General features: G+C 40.4%; 1 protein-coding gene across 5 annotated transcripts in view; it reads right to left on the reverse strand.

Moving 5' to 3' along the window:
• HIVEP1 (HIVEP zinc finger 1) overlaps nucleotides 1–22,040 on the reverse strand; it is a 204,361-nt gene that overhangs the window by 177,163 nt on the left and 5,158 nt on the right. The gene's annotated exons all lie outside the window — the stretch shown is intronic.

The raw sequence follows: 22,040 nt of genomic DNA on the forward strand, positions 1-22,040 counted from the left end.
AACAAGTATCAGAGTTAGCCAGCAAGTTTGCTCATCTCTTCCTTTCAATGTGCGTGACCTATTTGTATATTGGTTAGTTAAGTATTTTCATAACATTTTCCTTGTTTGGTAGCTTTATCCATGTATCTAAAACAACCTGGCACTTAAACTGATAACCACCTTTACGTTAACATACACAAATCATCACAGATTTGCATTTCAGACAGTACTGCCTTCTTATTGGGGAAGAATGAGAGTAAACATTTCTAAATAGAAACAAAATCATAAATCTTTTGTACATTAAGCATAACCAAATAGTAATTCACACTTTAGTATAATTCCCCAAAAATGTCATTTCAGAAACAGAAGCATCTAAGCAGGCATTATAGAATGACTTTTAATGATGTATGGAATTACTATAAAAAGAATTTGAAAAAAAATTACTGGAAACAGCTTTACTGTGACAATCTGTATTAGCTTCAGAAGAGAAAGTGTTCTTTTGGATTCTCCTTTTGAAAAATCCTTTGCTCTTTCCAGGGAATCTTTTTATTAAGGTCTGCATTTCCTAATGCTGTACATAGATTCTTAACATACTTTACAAGGGTGCAAAATTAGTAATGTATTGAGTAAATCACACAATATTGGGTGTGTGTGTATACACATAAACGTTAGGACTTAACCTATAAAAAAAAAAAACCTATTTCCTTACAGATGTTCTTACTCAGTGGTAAAACATGCCTTCTTCACGTAGCCCAGGTGAGGAACATGGCATACTTTGCAAATGGACTGTTTGCATAACACAGAGCTGAGCAAAATATAGCCTGCACACCAGATCTGGCCCACAGCTGCCCCCTGGCTGAAGCTTTCTGCCCGCCCACCCAGAACAGCACAGTAGGGGCAGGAGCAAGAAGAAAAGCTGCAGCTAGAGGCAAGGGGAGCAGTCAGCAAGCAGCCAGCTGCAACCACACCAGAAGGGGCCCCACTGGAAGCTGTACATGCTGGCAGGGCCAGCGGGGCTGTTCTGCTCCCCTCACCTCCAGCTGTGAATCCTCCTCTTGCTCCTGCCCCTACTGCACTGCTCCAAGGGAGAGGGGGACACCAGCTGGGCAGCTCCTGTCTTAGTGCACCAGGCTCCAGCTCCCAGATGCCTTGCAATGCAGATGAGCAAAGCAGGTAGAAGCTGAAGCCAGAGCACTAAGCACTGGGGCAGGAGCCACCTGGCTGAAGCTCCCCCCCTCACCCACCTGGAACAACACAGCAGGGGTAAGAACAGAACAATCTGCCAACGCTGGAGGCAGCAGGAGCAGAACAGCCCCACTAGCCCTGGCCACACACGCAGCTTCCAGTGGGACTGCAGCTGGCTGGGAGCTGCTCTGTTCCCCTCCCCTCCAGCAGCAGCTCTCCCCACTCCTGCCCATACTGCACTGGTCAGGGTGGGTGGAAGGGAAACTTCAGCCAGACAGATCCTGCTGGAGGCAAAGGGAGCAGAACAGCACCCAGCCAGCTATAGCCACACTGGGAATAGCCCCACCAAAAGCTGCACGCTGGCCAAGGCTGAGGCCGAGCCACCAGGCGCGGGTAGGAGTGCCGCGGCGAAGGCTGACCCAGGTGGGGCTCGCCCCATGCAGACCGCGGACCACACTGCTGGGACAAGCTTGGTTGGAAACCCCAACTAAGAATCAAGTATTAAGTCGGGGATATTATATTCGTTGATGGAGACCCTAGCGCTCCATTTCTTTTTAGAGAGCAGGATGATAAAACTAACTAGACTAAATTTAACTAGACAAGGTTCCTTGGGTGAATTTGATATCTTTTATTAGACCAACCCAAGTGGTTGGAGAATAGTTATTATGCAAGCTTTCAGGTTCAAAAACCCTTCGTCAGGCTAAGAACGCTGCAGCAGTTGCTGCGTGCTCTTCCTGGATGGAATGAAAAGTAAAGAAGCCAGGGGCTGGGCTGGGCTGGGAGTCAGTTGCCAGGCAGATTGTAATGTATCAAAAATCCAATGTCTATGTTTAGTCCCTGATCTCTAGTATCCAACAGGTTGATGAAATGGAGCTCATAGGCTCACCTCTGGGATGTGTTGTGTAAATTTCCCTTGAGGATCAGGACTGAGAGATTGGAGAGAGAGTGGCCCTCCTGTGAGAAATGTGCCCCCACCGGTAATTGGGTGTTTCTGTCTTTGATGGATTTCCACTGTGCGTTCATTCTGGTGCGCAGTTGTTGTCTGGTCTCTCCTACATATCTTCCATCAGGGCATTTGGTGCATTGGATGAGGTATACTACATTGCTGGAGGTGCAGCTGTAAGATCCTGGGATGCTGATGGCTCTGTTGTGGGGTGTAGTAATAGTGGAGGTGGTGGAGATGTGGGGGCAGGTTTTGCATTTCTTGTCATGGCACGGTCTGGATCCTTTTGGTGTTCTGGGGTTGAGGAAGTTTGCCTCTGGTGATGAGGTTGGCGAGGTTTGGTGCTTGTCTGAAGGCTAGGATGGGTGGCTCTGGGAAGATCTTTTTAAGAATAGGGTCTTTTTCTAATATGGGTTGCAATTTTTTGAGGATTTTCCGTACAGGTTCAAGGGATGGGTGATAGGTCATAACCAGCGGTGTGCGATTTGTGGGTGTTTTTCTTCTGTACTGCAGCAGTTCTTCACGTGGTATCCAGGTGGCTCTTTCAAACGTGCGATCTACCTCTCTGGAGGAGTGTCCTTGCTGGGTGAAAGCCTTTTTAAGATTGGTGAGGTGGCAATCCCGGGTGATCTCTTCAGTACAGATGCGGTGGTATCTGAGGGCTTGGCTGTATATCACAGCTTTTTTGGTGTGTTTCGGGTGATTGCTGGTTCTGCGCAGGTATGTATGTTGGTCTGTGGGTTTCTTGTATACTGTGGTCTGTATTTTACCCTTCTGGATACTGATCATTATGTCTAAAAAGGGGATGTTGGTGTTGGAGTATTCTAAAGAAAGTCGGATGGAGGGATGGTGTCTGTTGAATTTCTGGTGGAACTCAATTAGAGATTCCAGGTTCTCACTCCAAATGATGAAGATGTCATCGATATATCGTAAGTACAGCAAGGGTTTGATGGTGCAGTTCTTGAGGAAGTCTTTTTCCAGGTGGCTCATAAAAAGGTTGGCATACTGTGGGGCCATTTTAGTGCCCATAGCTGTTCCCATCATCTGGAGGAAGTGTTGATTATTAAAAGTGAAATTGTTGTGTGTGAGGATGAAATGTATAAGCTCAGTCTGTATTCTGTATTCAATCTTTGGGTCTGTATTCTGGGTTGTAATCTTGTTCCTGTAGATATGTAAGGCAGGCATGGATGCCATCCTGGTGTGGGATGTTGGTGTATAGGCTGGTAACGTCCATGGTGGCTAGGAGTGTGCTGCTGGGAAGGTGGTCTATGTTTTTAAGTTTCCGTAGCATCATTGGTGCTCTACCTACAGCCCATGGACCACAGATTCAGCCTGTGAAAGTGTTCATCCCACATGTAGGGCTCCCTAAGGATCCAGAAACTTAGTGGCAGAAGAGCCGTGGCAGTCTTAATTGCAACTGATAATACCAATGCTCCCCCAACCACCAAATTTCTAGACCCATGGGAAGCGAAAGTAGCATAAGGAGGGGGGTGGGGGTAAATGGTGCAGCAACTCCAGGTGCTACTTTTGTGGGAGGCGGCACCAGAATAGCCACCAGCACCACTAGCACAGCAGTAACTGGTTCTAACCTATATGTCATGGCTGCCCCAGACACAGAGCCACCCATAGACCCACCAACCCCATGTCCCTCATCTAGCCAGCCCACAGGGCCAGCCATGGTAGGTACCACTGAACTATATCCATTCCCAAGTACATCAAGGATGATGAAAAAACATAAGATTCAATTTTTAGTTCAGCCCAAGCGAGTAACTGATTTTCCTTTGTTTCCTTCAGAAGAAATGGGGGAAAACTAGCGGGCATGCATGACTTTCCAACGAGATGATCACATGCAACAGCATAGAGCAGAATGTGCACCAGACACGATAGGACAAAAAGCAGCCTGGAAAATACCTTGAGTTATGGCCACAAAGATGCAATTTGCATTACTAATCAGCTGGCAGTGACTGGTTTGAAAGGTGCGAGGTTCAAAAAAAAACCCACACCAAGATATCAGCATGACAGGATCAGTTTTCCTCAGGGTACAGGAGCTTAAGTCTTCTCTACTGCCTGGCTGCATTTATCGTCTACCACTTATCTGTGGTATCTTCACAGCTCTTGAACCGTTTGTTATCCATCTTCTCCTGTCCACCTAAAACAGTATTAATACACAGAGAAAACTTTGCACTTTTGTAAGCTATAAGGGAAGACTCATCCAAAGCTCTGTAGGGCATAGCAAGGTCAATATGACAAAAATGAATACGTTGGAGAATACTGGAAAAATAAGGGGTCTAAAATCACCTTGGGCAGGGAAGAAAAATAACTGTTGAAAGACCAAAGTAGGATGAAGCAGACAGTATTGAGGCAAGTTGGAAGGTAATAGTTACTCCTTGTGTGGGCTCCTTATTAAGGCTTTATAGGTGAAAAAACAACCACCCAACAAAAAAAAAAAAAAAAAACCCTCCTCCCTTTTGTGGTCTTATTTTCCATGTCAACAGAAGAGGAGCTATGACTTTTCTCACTGTCCCTCCTCATGATGCCTTCTCTATTTTGATATTAGCTTCCAAAGTCCACCTTTTAATCCAAAAATCTCTGGTGAGCTGTATAGTGATCTCATATAAAACTTTCTCCTAGAGTGAGTAAGTTTACCATGAAAAAAAAAAAAAAAAAAAAGATGCATGGAACAATTATTAAACAAAACACTGGGGGGGGGGGGGAAAAAAGAGTGGCAGGTGGTGACAAATTCCTCTTGCCTCTCTACTGGGTTTGTTTTGATACTATATCCCTATTGCATAGATTTTCCATACCCTTGTGTCAGTTCCACTACCTTTAGCCACAGATCTGTCAAATCTTCATTTTTTATTATATGTTTACACTGCAAGCCAACCTTTCTGTTAAATCAGTCAGCCTTTAATGAAGCCTGGACATAGAACCAAGAGGGATGTAGATATTTTTATGGTCATAAGGATTAACTGTGCAATGTGAATAAGCTACAGAGTAGACCAAAATACTCTGGGACCTTTAAAAACATTTGTAAGGTCTTTGCTTTTAAAAGAAGGAAGACAATCTGGAAATATCATGTAGAAAAACCCACAAGTGTTGTCTGAAGTGGCAGCTGCATTGGTAGATGTGGATGTGACTACAGCAATGGAAGTACAGCTTCAAGCAAACAAGTGCATTCAGCATGTCAGCTAAACCTAACCTTAAAGCCAGATTTGGGTGACAAAGCACAACTGTTCCTTTCATACTTAGTGCTTCTGGCACTTCCCACCTTTCAAAAAATTTTTAAGAGAAGAAGATACACTGCATTTTTAATATTCTAATAAGCAGTTTTTCAGTGCATAAACATTTAAAGGTGAATGCAAATCTAACTAATCAAAAATGCTTACAACCTTCCCTCTATTTAATAGAGGTTCTCCTTTACACTTTTTGTCTTAGTTACTGTTGCCAAAACTGTGTTTTTAAAGCCTGATGGAGAAAAACTGATTAGTTATAGTACTGGCTCAAGAGACATGTTTACGTCAGTGTTTACTAGAATCATAGCATTCAAATTAACTTACAGGTACAAGTACATGGTTCTGTATCTAAATTAACCCTTTCAATTTGCTCATACTATAAGAAGAATATTTTTTCTTTTTGGTCCTTTTCCTCAGACCAGAAAGATTCTAAGTGTCCACCATTTTTGTTTTTAAAACAGAGGAAGAGAAAAAAGCCATGGTTAACCAGAACTCCATTCTGGGGAACACTGCCCACTGCAAACTCCTTTTTAAAGGTCTTATTTTCTGCCAATAAAGCATTAACCTTCAGGGTGCAACCTGCGTTCGGGGATTTTTAGATCTCGTTTAAAATTAAAATCTTGAAACACACGAGACAAATATGTTACTCATTATTGTTAATGTCGTGCAAAGCTTGAATTCTCAGTTGAAAAAAAATTAAACATCTAGAAGCTTTTAATGCTAAGCCAAATACACTCACCATGGTTCACTAGAAAATATCTAGACTGCCTGACTTCACTCTAACACAATCCTATGGAAGAAATGAAGGCCATCAGATGTAGGGGCACCCAAATCTAACAGATGTTCTCTCTTCTATATAAAGTCAACTATAAGCGTTAGAGACAGAACTTTTAATAGGAGCAAATTTATAATGCAGGCACATAAATGTGGTATATATCTGGTCAGTATTTTAAAAGATCAGATATTTTGCACATACAAACAGAAACTGTTAGAACTAAAATAACTCACAAGAAGGAAAAAATAAATAAGCCTTATATAAACTAAACAAACATAACTGTATTTTGAAAAATCAGTCATTGTTAATTTATACATCCAAATAAGCATGTTTAGATGCTTGTCCAGCTACACATACATTTTAAATGCAATCATATGCATATTTGATCTTTTCTTTCCTCCAAATAAATTAGCTTATATATGTTCAAACTGAGAATAATTAATTTAACTTTGAACTATAGTGAAGATGAATTCCTTGTTGCCTCTTGAGCAAGTTACAGATTTCACTCCGCAGGCCTTTGAATTATAGTTCTTAACATAGCATGTTGTTGTCTGGTTGGTTACTTGTCCTACTTTCTCCAAATATTTTACGGCCACGTTATTCCTGGCGTATTCCTTTGTTTTTTCAACAAGACCTTTAACAAATTTAATTACCAGACAAGAATTATTTTATGTGGAAAGTAACCATGTATAAATAAAAATATGAACATCTATATGAATAACCAATATGCATATCTCATATTTTAAAGGAGGACGAACCACATAACGAGACTTACTCTAGTAAATTTTCTAATAACTAAAACAAGTTTTTGAAGGATATATAAACAGGCACAGTGGATTTCCCTGTTTACTAGATGCCCATTAAACCAACAATGCCAATCACTTTAGCTGACAGAACAGGAAAGGAGCAGACACAGTGCCCACAGGGAGAAGGGAACTGGAAGTTACTGCAAAAAATCAGAGAAAGAACAGACAGAGATGAGAAACAGTGAAAAGCAGAAGACAGGTTGGAAAGGAAAAGGAACAAGGGGCAAATACAGCAGTGTCTTTGAATAGGAAAATACATACTTTGAAAAAAGATGCAGAGAAAATGAAACAAAACACAAAAATAATCTCAATTAAAAGTATAGTTTCTACATAAAGGCCATATTCTGTCCTTGATCTTAGTCCAAACCTCTCATTAAAACTACCAGGAATTTCCAGACACTGTCATCCCACCCTGTTCCTACCGGAGTTATTTTGCCTTGCTGGGTGCATAGAAGTACGTCGATGCAAAAGAATGTTAGGAAAAATACTTTAAATATGGATACATCTCAGAATGAACTTTACAAATACTTCCAAAATGAAAGTGTACGAAAGAGTAACGGTGTCAGTGTCAGTAAGCGTCAGTAAAAGTGTAAGAAGCACAGAGCCAAAATAAGAATGGAATTATGAACCTGCACACAAATCTTGGTGCTTCTAAGAATACCCACTATTAGTAACAAACAACTACAGACACTGAAAAAAATGGAAGATCCAACTTTTACTATGAGTGCAGATCAAGATTTAAAAATTATAATCAGCCAGTAGTTACACGGCAAGCGATCTCTGGGGGCATGGATAATCTTTCTGTTGCAGGCCTATGCTGCACCCAGTACAAAAAGAGTTTTGATTGTGGGACAAGAACCCTTAGGCAGAATAGTAAATAACAAACATGCTCAAATTCAACTGTGATGCTAATCTGAAATGTTGTTTTACAGGATCATGAATATTTATAACACACCCCACACAATAAATTATAATTTATTAAATTTGAGGGGGAAAAAAAAATGTGTTATGCACTCAAAACGTAGTAATAATTACTACTATATATCAAAGTTATATCACTGGGCTAGGTTACATTGCTACTACATTAAATCTCAGAGAAAGGAAGAAAACAAAATGTATTTGTACAATGGCATTTGAAATGTGCATGCACATGTCCACACTTACACAACAACCACATATAATTTTTTTAAAAATTACATATATACATACACACAAAATTATATATGTAGTTGTTATGTAAGTGTGCCCAAGATACCACACTTAGTTAAAAAGGAAAACATTATAAAATAAAAAAAACTCAGCAGATTTTTGGCTAAGCCAGTTAGTAAAGCATCGTCACAGAAAAAGGTACCTCTGAGATCTTATTTCCGAGAAACAACTAACTATAATAGTTAAGGAAAACTCATACTGCTTATTACATAGAATCAAAAAAGAAATAGCAGAAAGTTATGAAAACACTTTTCTAATAGACTAGCAAATTGCTCGTCAACAATGACTGGGTGGGGGGATGGTGGGGATGGAGCCCCGCATCTGCCCCTCCCACCCTTCCCCCACCCCCACCACTCCTCGTCCAGCCACACTCTACCCCGACCACACCCTGCAGCTTTGGGTCTGGCCCAGCTCCCCCCAGCCACTTCAGGTCCAGCCCTGTCCCCCTCCACCCCCGCCACTTCAATCCGGCCCTCCATCTCCCTCCCCTCCCCGCTGCTTCAATCCAGACCCCACTCCACCCCTTCCTCCCCCCCCCCCCCAGCCCCCCGCCACTTCGGTCCAACACCACTCTCCCCACACCATGCTTCAGTCTGACCCTGCTTCCTCCCTCCTGCTGCTTCAGTCTGACCCTGCTCCCCCATTGGTCCAACCCCACTCCTCTCCTTCCCCCATGCCATTTCAGGTCCAGCCCCGCCCCCCCACCATTTTGGGTCCACCTGGACTGCGTCTGCCTGCCTCCCCACGTCCCTGCCCACCACCTCCCCCTCCCTGCAGGCTGTCCAAGCTGGGCAATGGGGGGTGCCACCACCATGATCCCATTTTGCCCTCTGGCAGGGAGGCGGGAGGGAAACCCCACTGCTCAGACAGCCACACAGCCCAGCCAATCACTGCCTGCCCTTTTGGCAGTGCATGTGCAGTTGCCCAGAAGCGTTATGGACAGGCAGACAGAACCTTTTATTATATTCATAGATTCATAGATGCTAGGGTCGGAAGGGACCTCAATAGATCATCGAGTCCGACCCCCTGCATAGGCAGGAATGAGTGCTGGGTTCAGATGACCCCAGCTAGATGCTTATCTAACCTCCTCTTGAAGACCCCCAGGGTAGGGGAGAGCACCACCTCCCTTGGGAGCCCCTTCCAGACCTTGGCCACTCGAACTGTGAAGAAGTTCTTCCTAATGTCCAGTCTAAATCTGCTCTCTGCTAGCTTATGGCCATTATTTCTTATAACCCCCGGGGGCACCTTGGTGAATAAAACCTCACCAATTCCCTTCTGTGCCCCTGTGATGAACTTATAGGCAGCCACAAGGTCGCCTCTCAACCTTCTCTTGCGGAGGCTGAAAAGGTCCAGGTGCCCCAGTCTCTCCTCATAGGGCTTGGCCTGAAATCCCTTAACCATACGAGTGGCCCTTCTCTGGACCCTCTCCAGGTTATCCGCATCCCTCTTGAAGTGTGGCACCCAAAACTGCACACAGTATTCCAACTGCGGTCTGACCAGTGCCCGATAGAAGGGAAGTATAACCTCCTTGGATCTGTTCGTCATGCATCTGCTGATGCACGATAAAGTGCCATTAGCTTTTCTGATGGCTTCGTCACACTGACAACTCATGTTCATCTTGGAGTCCACTAGGACTCCAAGATCCCTTTCCGCTTCTGTTCCACCAAGCAGGTCATTTCCTAGGCAGTAGGTATGCTGGACATTTTTCCTCCCTAGGTGCAGCACTCTGTATTTCTCCTTGTTATATTGCATTCTGTTGTTTTCTGCCCATATGTCCAACCTGTCCAGGTCTACTTGTAGTTGTTCCCTGCCCTCCAGCGTGTCCACTTCTCCCCACAGTTTTGTGTCATCTGCAAACTTGGACAGAGTACACTTCACTCCCTCATCCAAGTCGCTGATGAAGATATTGAAGAGTATTGGTCCAAGGACCGAGCCCTGCGGGACCCCACTGCCCACACCCTTCCAGGTCAATACCGGCCCATCCACTACGACTCTCTGGTTGCGACCCTCTAGCCAATTCGCCACCCACCGGACTGTGTAGTCATCCAAGTCACAGCCTCTTAACTTTTTCACCAGTATGGTGTGGGATACCATATCAAAGGCCTTCCTGAAGTCTAAGTATACGACATCAACCCCTACTCCTGCGTCCAGACGTTTTGTAACCTGGTCATAAAAAGAGACTAGATTAGTCAGACATGATCTACCTGCTACGAACCCGTGCTGGTTTCCCCTCAGCATAATTTGTCCTGCCAGGCTCTCGCAAATGTGAGCCTTGATAATTTTTTCAAAGACTTTGCCTAGGATGGAGGTGAGACTGACTGGCCTAGTTTCCTGGGTCCTCCTTCCTCCCCTTGAAAATGGGGACCACATTGGCCCTTTTCCAGTCCTCCGGGACCTGGCCCGTGTGCCACGACTGCTCAAATATTCCCACCAGTGGTTGTGCAATGACGTCAGCCAATGCCTTCAGTACCCTCAGATGGAGCTCATCCAGGCCTGCCGACTTAAACGCATCCAGTTCCTCCAAGTGACCCTGCACCATCTCAGGGTCTACACTTGGTAGTCTGGCGTCCTGCTGCTGCTTCTCTATAATCCCAGTGAGAGACTTGTCCTGCCCCTCACTTAGGAACACTGAGGCAAAGAACTTGTTGAGGAGTTCAGCCTTGTCCCCCCTGTCCGTCACCAATTGCTTCTGCCCATTTAGTAGGGGTCCTGTTCCTCCCTGGGCCTTCCTTTTGCTCCCTATATATCTAAAAAACAATTTTTTGTTATCCTTTACTTGGGATGCCATCCTCAGCTCCACGGTAGCTTTGGCCCGTCTAACTGCCTCCCTACAAGCGCGAGAGGAGGAGGTATACTCCTCTTTGGTAATCTCTCCCCATTTCCACTTTTTATATGCTCCCCTTTTAGTCCGCAGGCTGCTCTGGATTTCTCTGGTCAGCCAAGAAAGCCTCCTGGCCCCTTTCCCTGTTTTTCCTCGCATCGGGATCATCTCCCTCTGTGCCCGAAGGATCATTTCCTTAAGGTACAGCCACCCTTCCTGGGCTCCCATCTCTTCAAAACTCCTACTCTGCAGTGCGCCCTTGACTAATTGCCTGAGCTCATTGAAATCAGCTTTCCTAAAGTCTAGCACTTTCACCCTACTAGTTACCTTACCCACTCGACGTCTTATGATGAATTCTATTATTTGGTGATCACTGTCCCCCAGGTGACTACCAATCTGTAGGTCCCCTACCATATCATCCCCCATTGCCAATACCAGGTCCAATAAGGCATTCCCCCTAGTGGGACTGTGTACCTCCTGCGTCAGGTGGAGGTCCTGTACCGTATTAGAATTTTAGAAACATTAACTATACCTGGTTTCTGTTCCACCTCTATCTCAGAGGCTGATCTCATTCATTAACGGCACATGCCCCCGGCAGCTATGGGGAGGCACGGCTGCAATAAAATGGGGAGCTCCCGCAGGCACCACCGGCACTGTCGGGGGGGAGAGCAACCACCAACCACAGGGCAGCAGTCACTCGCAGGTATCACCGGCTGCAGCGGCAGCCAGGGGCAATCATGCAGGGGGTGCACCGCCACGTGCAGTCTGTGCACATACACCCACATGCACCCCCTACATGTCGCCCCGATCTCATTCTATTTAAAAGAAAGCTAAACGTTTTCTGAGTCCAAAAACTGTAGCAAGTATTATGATATATATTTAAAACAGTATAAAACTAATATGGGGGGGGGGTTGTTTTAGAATTTTGTTTTGTTTGTTGGACAGATGAAACAAAAGCCCTTCTGTGGAAAATACTCTAGAAAAAAAAAGGAAAATAATTCTATGTACCTTCCTCTGTAGAAACATATTACTCCACACTAGATAAGGTCACTGGTAATACTGAACAGGTAGGGGCTTAGCTTCAAAGTATTTAGAAAACACTGCAACACCATTTTTGGTTTTATAGAGTATCTGGCTCTGTCACCAGCATCTCTAGAACTTAAGGCAACCATCTGACCTCCCTTCCAATTTGATACAGCTCACTAGTTAAAACATCAGTACTCAGCATTAGTATATACCATTTTCCTTACCCCCAAAGCCAACTAGAATCAGAGGGAAACATGCTGTACAGATAGGTCATTCCATGACTACTACTTCTGATAGGGTTCATCCAATGACATATATAACTACACACACACACACGTTTTATAGCTGTTGGTAACTATATTATGTCATAGGATAATACCACAACACTAATGTTTCCTCCCCAGATCTTTCACCATGCAATTTCAGCCCATCCAGCCTGCACTGGACCATACAAAGATGGAACTAAATACGGTCATGTACTTTTTATGGTAAAAGTTATATTTTTGTTTACAAAAGAATAATGTCTGTCAACTACTTAAACCACCAATCACTTGTTTATGTTGACTCTTAAAAGGAATACACATAACAGGCTGCTCAAATTTGTTAAATCCAGTAATCAGTTGTTATTTGAGTATAAAGAGCAGGACTCAAACACACTGCAGCCTAGATTTCCGAATCAACAGTCCACTTGCATTTAATATTAAAAAAAACAAACAAAAAAAACAAACAAACACACCACCACTCTCCATGGCACAATGCAGCATTATTAACAGAATTCCCTGGTTACATTACTGACTTTCATAAAGAATTACTTAAGTCACCTCATACACTGAGCCAATCATTCTACAGGAAATTTAAAGTGCATTTAAAATATTTTACAAGACAAAGAGTATCTCCTATCTGTTTAGCAGTAACCTAAACAAGAGCTTCCCCATTTCCCCCCACAAATGTGTCAGAAGATTCTGAATACCTGACCTGCTCTTACTTTTAAAAACTGGAAATATTCTGAATATTTAAGGAATGAATAGAAGAGAAAAAATACTACATTCTCCCAAGTTCATTTTATTCAGTACTTCAGACTTATTATTCACCGATTTTAATTTATTAAACCTTGAGATCCACTATTTATAACAGCAGTTCAAATCTTTATTTTCCTTTTTTTTTTTTAAATACATAAGAGTTAAAACTCCTCTAAAAGAGATCACCAATACGAGTATGTTTGTTTTTTGTTGTTGTTGTTTTTAATTACCAGATTAGTGAAACAAGCTCTTTGAAAGAACAGCAGCTCTGGAAATTCCTTTTAACATTTCTGAGCAGAAATACTTTTAACATTTTTCACATTAGTAAACTCATAGGAAAGTCAAATCCTTTGAACACTGGAAGAGTCTCAAATGAAGTTTACTATATTTAAAATGTAATAAATATAGAAATGTAGAATGTGAAAAAAATATTCATTTGTTTAGGCTCTTGACTATAAACAACTAAGCTGGAAGGAGTTTTGTGATGAGTTCAAAGTGGGGCTACTGTTAAATCAAAATGGTTTTAATTTCCCCAGCTACTGTTTTGTGTGTTGTATCAGACAGATGCTTTATCACAGAGCATACATTAGTATTGTATACATGTATCTGTGAGGGATACTGTATACATACACATATTGTTTTATCATCTAAACCAGGATTTTCCTAACTGATATGGGGAAGGGAGGGGGGGGGGGGGGGATGTTCTCTGCACAAGACAATTACATTGCAAATTAACACCTTCTGGGCATCATCATTTTGACACCTAATCTTTTTTTTTTTCCAGCAGGCTGCACATTAAAAAAAAAAGTATTAAACGAATAAAGTTTACAATAGTTAAAGTCACAAGTTTTTGAAAATGATAAATGTGTTCAGCAACTGCTGAAGCTAAGTACCACAGAAACTACGTGAAATAACACACTAAGCTAGGTGCAAATGGACAGTTCAACAGACTAAGTCTACACTTCATCTGCAAATTTACTCACCTTCATTCAGGTCATTGTCTTCACATGTAATTGAAAACTGAAAAGCCAACATAAAGTAGGAAAAAAAGACCTTCCATTAAGGAATAGTTGAGATCACAAACCTTAGCTATTTTTCAGAAAGATGTTAAGTACAGATACTCATAATATTCAATAGAGGTTTCCAGGTAGCTGTTTTACTCTATTGGGTACTTCATTATTTACATGATAAATACTAATGGCTACATATTAAGAGTGGCTACTTTTCAAATAACATTTTTCCCAAAAATATCAACATAATTAGGTCATATACCAACTAGCTGCTAAAATAGAAACTATTTGAGTTGTGAGCATTAAAACATCTTTATTAAACTAGCATTTCATCTATATTATGCTAGACCATTTTCTTTTAAACACTCTAATAAAAATTTACTGATTTGTCATAAATTACAAGGCAATGTTTTCTTGGCACAGAGGCTTAACGAATTAATTTTGATCTCAGAGCAAACTCTTTGTTCTAATGGAACTACTCATAGAACTTCTGCTGAAATCCTCATTTGTGCTTTCATTTTCTCCAATAACTCCCTTCTCATTGGCCTCCATAATTCTCAGATCTCCAGATTTCAGCATATGCTGAATTCTATCACACTCCTCCTTACACATACAAGCAGCAACTGCTTCTTGACCCTACTCTCAGATAACTTCACGTGGTTCAGAAGTATTCAAAGCCTAGTTTGCAACTATTCTTTTTTTCCTCCATGAAGTCATAAAAGTTAGGCCCCAGGTCTTTTAGTTACTGTTACAGTAGTCTAAAACTCTATAACATCAGGTAAATTTGTTCATTTATCCTGAGTGTAAACTGAGAATGAGAAACAAGAGACTTCTTTACAGTCTGGACTACTCTTTTTTTTTTTTAATCTACATCTCCCCCATACTATTTTAAAGTCTCATTCAAACATCTACCTCCTCCATTGCCTATAGCTATTAGATCATATTAGACTGTATTACATTCTTCTCTTGTTAGTTAGTGCATGCATGTATAACTTACATCCTTCCCTTCTTGTGTCCTTGTGACAGTTTAGCAGAATTTGCAGATTTGCTGGAATCACTCAGTGAACACTTTTTGCTATGGCCTCGAACTTGTGATTTCTGGGCTGGCAACTGTGCACCTTAGTGCCCGTGCCACCCTGCCCCCTGCAATTTATATGAATTGACACACACTCAAAGATAGCACTGTGAGAGCTCTACTCAAAGCTACCCAACACATTCTATGTTTTTAATTGCTTATAACTGCCAAGTTTCTAACTGAAATTTTCCACGCTCGGTTTCTACCTGAAGCTGTTTTTCTGTTGTTGCATTAAGTTTGAGTTAAAAGCTGTTCTTTTTTTTTTCCTGAGAATTAAGTGTAGTAAAACAAAGCACCTTCCCCAAAGGTTAAAAATTCTTACAGCCACTTGATTAGCTCTAAAGGACTCCACAATTTACAGCAAAACTTGACACACATGAATCAGAAACTGGCTTTTTGCTGTCCCAGCATAAAATGTGCTTTAACTTAACTTGGTCAGGTGAAAGGCCCCAGGAAAAACAAAAAACAACAACAACCAAAACAACAACCCTCCACCCCCGCCCCCAGAAAACTGTAGCATGCACATGCTCAATAGAAAGACCTTATTAGCCAAAAAAGCCTCTTTCTGAGCATGCTCCACACAACTTCCACATGCAGAATGGGCTGAGCCACCCCAGAGGTACAAGGGCAAGACCAGGATTTTCCCTTCAATTTCTCCTTTGCTGTGCATGATAGTTCCACAGTGCCAATCAAAGGACTTAAGATCAGGAAAACTGTCTCCTCCGTTCAAGGCTCTCAGACTTCATGCAGAGTGGTTAGGAACAGAGGGAAGAGACAGGGCAAGGAAGGATAAAGGAGCCAGGGCTCATGCATGTGGAGAGAGGGGAGGAGATGACAGTCAGGCACTGGAATAGGCAGAAGGCTTTAAAATAAATAAAAACACCATTTCCAAAACCTGGAACTAAACTAGGCTTCCCTAATTTAAACATGGGAAACAAACCATGTCAATAACTAGCTGTAAAACTCACCAACAAGAAACAAAGTCTCATCCCTCTCTAGCTGTTCCTTCACAGATGACATCAAGCTACCACTGATGCCAGCTTCTCAGCTAAAGTGATAGAAGCCTGTGCTATACAATTCTAGCAATCCCAATGTGAATAACACTTCAGGGAAAAGTACGGTTCAACGTAACAGAACGGCTTGTTTTTCCATTTCCTTTTTTAAAGGCTATGATACTGCAGTCTTAACACTTTCAATGTATTGCTAACGTAAGGTAGAGCACTTAAACATTAGTGAATGCCAAAATTAAAGTTGTTTATGCAAATAAACTTGATATACAGGATGATCTGTGCTCCAAGCTTTATTTGTAGCACATCCTATGCTGAATAAAAAAAGTTATTAATGTTTTCATCAACTGTATATGGTGCTTTCACTGTGGTACCTGAGTTCTTCACAAACATTAATGAATTAATGTGCAACTGTCATCTGTGCATTAGAGGGGGACAACTAAGGCACAGAGATTGCAAAACTGTCAAAAGTGTTAGCTAGTCATGGTTCCCCAATCTGAGTCCCACAAGGCTGGATTTTTCAGAATAGTTAGTAAATTTATTCTATTTTGTGCCCAAATCATAATTCCAATCGATCAACTACACTTGGAATAACTTTAAACTTCTCCACAGTGTCTCAGCTGGGGTACATGAACAAATGAGAAACACAATTAATGGCCTACTATGAAAAGTTTGGTCCAAGAGACTTGCTCAGCACCACAAGGAAACTCAAAAGGCAGAAGGAAGAATTCAAAATCTTCAGGCCAGCATTCAACTGCTTTAACTACGAGGCTCTCTCTCTCCCCTCATGCAGTCCCCTGACAATTCCCTATGTAATTTCCCACTTCTGAAACCACTGATGCAGAAGTCAAACACAAGGCAGTCTGATTCACTAGGCAAAGGTTACATTTTAGAAGTAGCATACATCTCATGCATTGAATGAGACAGGATTTGGTGGAAAGATGTTTATAATGCCATGAACACATGCCATCCCAATGCATACATACAGGGGACACACATTAAGGCTTTAATTCTAGCATATCTCATTTTTCAAAATACAAAATAACATTTGTGCTCTTTTAACAGATTTTCATATGCAATTGGACACGTTATTTTCATTACAGTAATGAATGGAGGCCCCAAGCAAGCTCAGCCCCATTGTGTTAAGAGCTGTACTTATACAAAGTATGAAATTATGCTTGCCTCAAAGATCTTAACAATCTACAAAGAAAAGACAAATACAAAGTGGAAAAAATTAAGCATCATCATGCCCATACTCCAGTAATAAACAGAGAAAGACAGCTATTAACTCATTAGTTTCAGGTCTCATAGATCACAAAACTAAACATAACTCTCCTGGGCCTCAGGTCTGTACTATAATCACTAGACCATCCATTCCCCAATTCCATAGAGATTTTAACACAATTAGTACAGAAAGTTACAACATGACCCAAGGTGTTAAAAACCCCAAATGTTGTACAGTTTATGGACACTTAAATCACAAAGTACCGTCTTCCGGCTAAACGCAAGACCAGAGATCAGTGGCTTAGAGTTCTATTGTTGGCTCTGCCATAGGCATGCACATGAGAGAAGAAAGTCAGTTAATGCTCTCTGCCTCACTGTTCTCAGCAATGCTCTCCTACCTCTCACTTATGCACAGGTACAGTGTGGGGCTAAAATATAATTAATGTACCCAAACTCTAGAAAAAGCACCTCACAAAAATACCTTTAAACAAAATTATATGTATGCGATAGTAAAAGTAGTAAGATGCAGAAGCCAAACATGATTCATCCCCCCACCCACAAATACAAATATAGAATATTTTAATGATTTATTCTTAACTAAAAGTATGTACGAAGCACTTGATTGAAACATACCATTAGTTAAGCTTTGCAAGCCTGGCACAGTAGCCGATTTGCATGCTACAAAAAGTTTCTAATTTCAATCTTTCTAAAAGAACCTCCACTAAATTACAGTTTCATGACTTAACAGAACACATGTTCAACTCTCCTGAGGTCAAAGGAAAAACCAGCTTTCCGGTAAACTTCTGTTTACTATTTAGATTACAGCATAATATATCCAGCTTCCAATTACAGTCACATTTCAAATGCAAACTTAAAACCTCAACTGGGAGTAGAACTTCATGGGCAGAATAGTCATTTGCTTCAACTGGAAAATATTTGACTGTGCAGACAAGGCATTAACAATACTTCAAATTCATACTTTTGAAAAATTAAGAAGCTAATTCATTATTTCTAGAACTGACCGAAGTTTTAATATCTTGTTATATATTTGTACAGTGCCTGGTCACAATGCAGGTCACAATGCAGGTCACAATGAGCTTTACATTTTTAAAAGCCACTAATGACAAAATTAAGCAAGCAAAAAGCAAAGAACGTTTTCGTTGTAGATCATCACAGCTCTGTGACTGCAAAACCAAGTGCAATCAAATACTGCTAAAAGTGAGTGGAACCATACTTCTGGGAATATATTACTGCTTCTGTAAAATGTTTGTTATATCTGTGTAACAACTGGCTAACCTGGTCTGCCCCGTGTAAACATACAGGGTAAACTCAAATAAAGTGGTTCTCTCTAACTTAACTGACTAAAATACCAACATGAATTAAACTATGATCATGGTGATGATAGCAAAGACGGAACAAGTAAGACAATGGGGCTGTTCAGATGCCTAGAAATTACAGTATACCACCTAATGATTTTAACTTTTTTTCCTATTTTGTTAGAGGAAAACATGCTGTTTTCTCCAATACACTTGCTTAGTGCACCGATGTTTCTTGGTCTGAGTCATGATATCCCACTGGACCATTCATCAGGCTAAAAAGGTGCTGAAAAAAATTGTTTGTGAATTGTTCCTCCAGTTTATCCAACAGGAACCGAGGTTAGTTGGGTTTTATTCAAGGCCTGCCTTTGGAATTTATTTTGTTAGGCATCATATATTTTTGGTAGTGTACACATCCAAGCCATGCCATTTAGAGATGCAAGAACACATAATTTGTCTCAACTTCGTTCATCTCCAGTGCTGAATATATCAGCAACAGTTAGCCAGACACGAGCTTAGCCTCGGACTAAAACATTGAGAAATAGTAGTAATATTTTTCACATTTGAATATATCCTAAACAGACTCAGGAAGAACAAGATTAATGTTCTGAAATTAAATGATAAAAACAAGCACATTGTAGCAGATGCCTTACTAAAACTGTTTGGGTATAACAAAGCCATCGCCATTAAAACAAACACAGTTATGCCAATGCTGTATAATCAGGAAAATAACTATATGATCTCGTTCTTGTTAAATAACTTAGTCATTCACATCACATATACACCTTTTTCCTGAAAATTAGCAACTGAAAATTAGGGTGAGTGTTTTACACAAGGATGGTTTGTTTAAAAAAACTAAGGACTAAAAGGTCCTTTTTTTCCTTTGTTTTGAGAAGGCAGAACAAGATGTGCATCTTGTTTAGGGTTGTGTGGTATGTGAATGACCACAGTATTTTTCATGTCCTGCCCTCTTGCTATATTTTTCCCGTTCTATAAAATGAAACCAGTAAAACACTATACTGATGTATCTATAAATAAAAAAAAAAAGAGAATGCCAAAAAAGAGAGAAGAAAGACTCCTCACAAAACAAAAAACAAAACAAAGAAACCTATGCTTCAACACGGGGTGCTGTAGAGTTTCTGCTAGTCTGCAAATGGCTGCCCAGTATCTCAAAAATACTAAATGAGTAAAATGAAAGTGACCTCAACATAAAAAAAAACAAACCATAGGGTGTTTCACCAACTACCTTAATTTTGATTTAAAATAATATAAATGGATACCATGTCATTTTCTCAACATTATAAATCAACCGACTTTTTAAAAACACATGTTAACTCAAGATATGAGAAGTCCAGTATTAAAGATCTGGAAATACTCTTTTTTTTTTTTTTTTTTTTTTTTTTTTAAACTAAGCAACATAAATGCTATATTCTTGCATGTGATTGCTCACTCCAAGCTGGCTTGGTGTGCGAGTTCAATAACAGTAATACGCTTGATGCATTGAAGAAAACAGTATCAAGAGCTGTCCAGTGGTGATCCTTCTAACTAGTTAAATATTGATCAACTGAAGAAGTCCAGTTAGAGCTAAAAGACAGATGGCAGCTGTGAGGCATGCAGGACACAAAGTTGAAATAGGGAAGTGAGTAATCAAATGTGGCACTTGTGTATTCTTTAGAGCACTGGTTCTCAATCTTTTTAGATTCAAGGCACCACTGGTACACCCAAGGCACTCCTAGATGGAGTCACGGTGCTCCTCAGAAAATGCCAGCTCTTAATTTTCACTTATATTGATGACAGAAAAATAATAAGGTGGTTTCTCTGCTGCAAAGAATTTAGAAAGACCACAAATATGGATTTCTATTTAAAATCTCTAAGTTTACTCTGTGAATTGTGTTTCAGTGCTAACGCTGTATGGCACCCATGAAAGGATTTCAAGTCAGCCCAGATCACCATGGTAGCATGGATGAGATTCCCTGCTTTAGAGGCTGAGTAATGTAATATAACTGTTGCTATAAGCAATTTAAAGAACATGCCTGGCATTCTCCATACAACACTGTAAAAATATCTTAATATATCCTTCAATAAAAGTGTAATTTATTAAAAATGTATGAAGTTTAACCTTGCAGTCCATAAACTTCTTTTTCCAGTTTTAATCATTAACTGGACTAATTACCATGGGTTATAACATAGCAACTCCTTTTAGAGGCTCTTCTGAATAAACAAGAGTTTGTAAACTTTAATTTGACCAAAAAATTAAATATATGAGAACAAACTTTTGGAAAAACAAGACAGTACAAAAAGTTTCTCCTTTTTAAAATTCCAATTACAATGGATATTTTTAAGGAGGAATTTCCTGCAAATTCTTTCAAAAACTTTTTTTTTTTAATCTAACAATTTACACTTTTCTTTTTGTTTTCTTCATTACCTGGGTAGAAAAAAAGAAAAAGCAGAGCTTGAATAATAAAGGTAGACTAAACTAAGTTTCCTTCACTTCTAATAACTTAAGATGACATAGGTACATATACTTATTAATACAGTGAAGATGATTTGTGCTATATTTCAACCTAAGTTCTAAAAGAATTCTGGACTTCTTTTACACTTTGTATATTCCTTAGCTTAATTTGAGAGACTCAGTTACTTACAGAAGACTAGAAACTTTGATAATAATGGCTGTTACAAGTGGAAGTAATGGCAACTTGAATGGGGAACACCACAAAGGTTTCATTTCCTTTCTAATGCATTGCTTGCACTCTTCCAAGTTTAATTTGCTTTTTTCTTTTAAACGCATTTACTTAAATGAATACCATGTTACTCAAAAAACTATCCAAGGGGCCATTTTCTACCTTTGCAATTGTACTAAACTTATCATTATCAAACAATTCTTAATAAGTCACTAATATTAAACATTTACTTGAAAAACATTTACTCCAGCTATACAAGTAATTCAGCTTTTTGGCTCTGATCAAGTGTACAAAAAAGACTTGAGAAAACAAGAAAACAGTCAAATGTGGTAACCTTAAGTTTTAAAAGCAGTGAAGCCACCACCATCATCTTGAAATGGTGCTGAATACCCTTCACATCTGCCCTTTTTAAAGATTAGCATTGAAGGCTTAAACAAAATACATCAGATACAGTGGGCTACTTCATAAATAACACTGATACAGTAAATCAGCAAGAGAGATTCTTAGTCCCAATGGTCACAAAGCCTTCATGCACAAATGTTACTATGAAATGAATTCACGTATATATACACACACACTCTCACCGTCTCTGAACCCAAGCCCTTTAAACACAAATCTGACTAATTAGCATAGGATGCTTAGTACGCCCCCGCTTCGGGTGTTTTTCAGTCTTTTCCTGCTAAAGGGGCATCATGAACTTAAAAAATCAGGTGGAGGGGTTTGGTTTGGTT

Source organism: Alligator mississippiensis, chromosome 3, assembly GCF_030867095.1.
Source record: "Alligator mississippiensis isolate rAllMis1 chromosome 3, rAllMis1, whole genome shotgun sequence".
In the NCBI taxonomy this organism is placed as follows: Eukaryota; Metazoa; Chordata; order Crocodylia; family Alligatoridae; genus Alligator; species Alligator mississippiensis.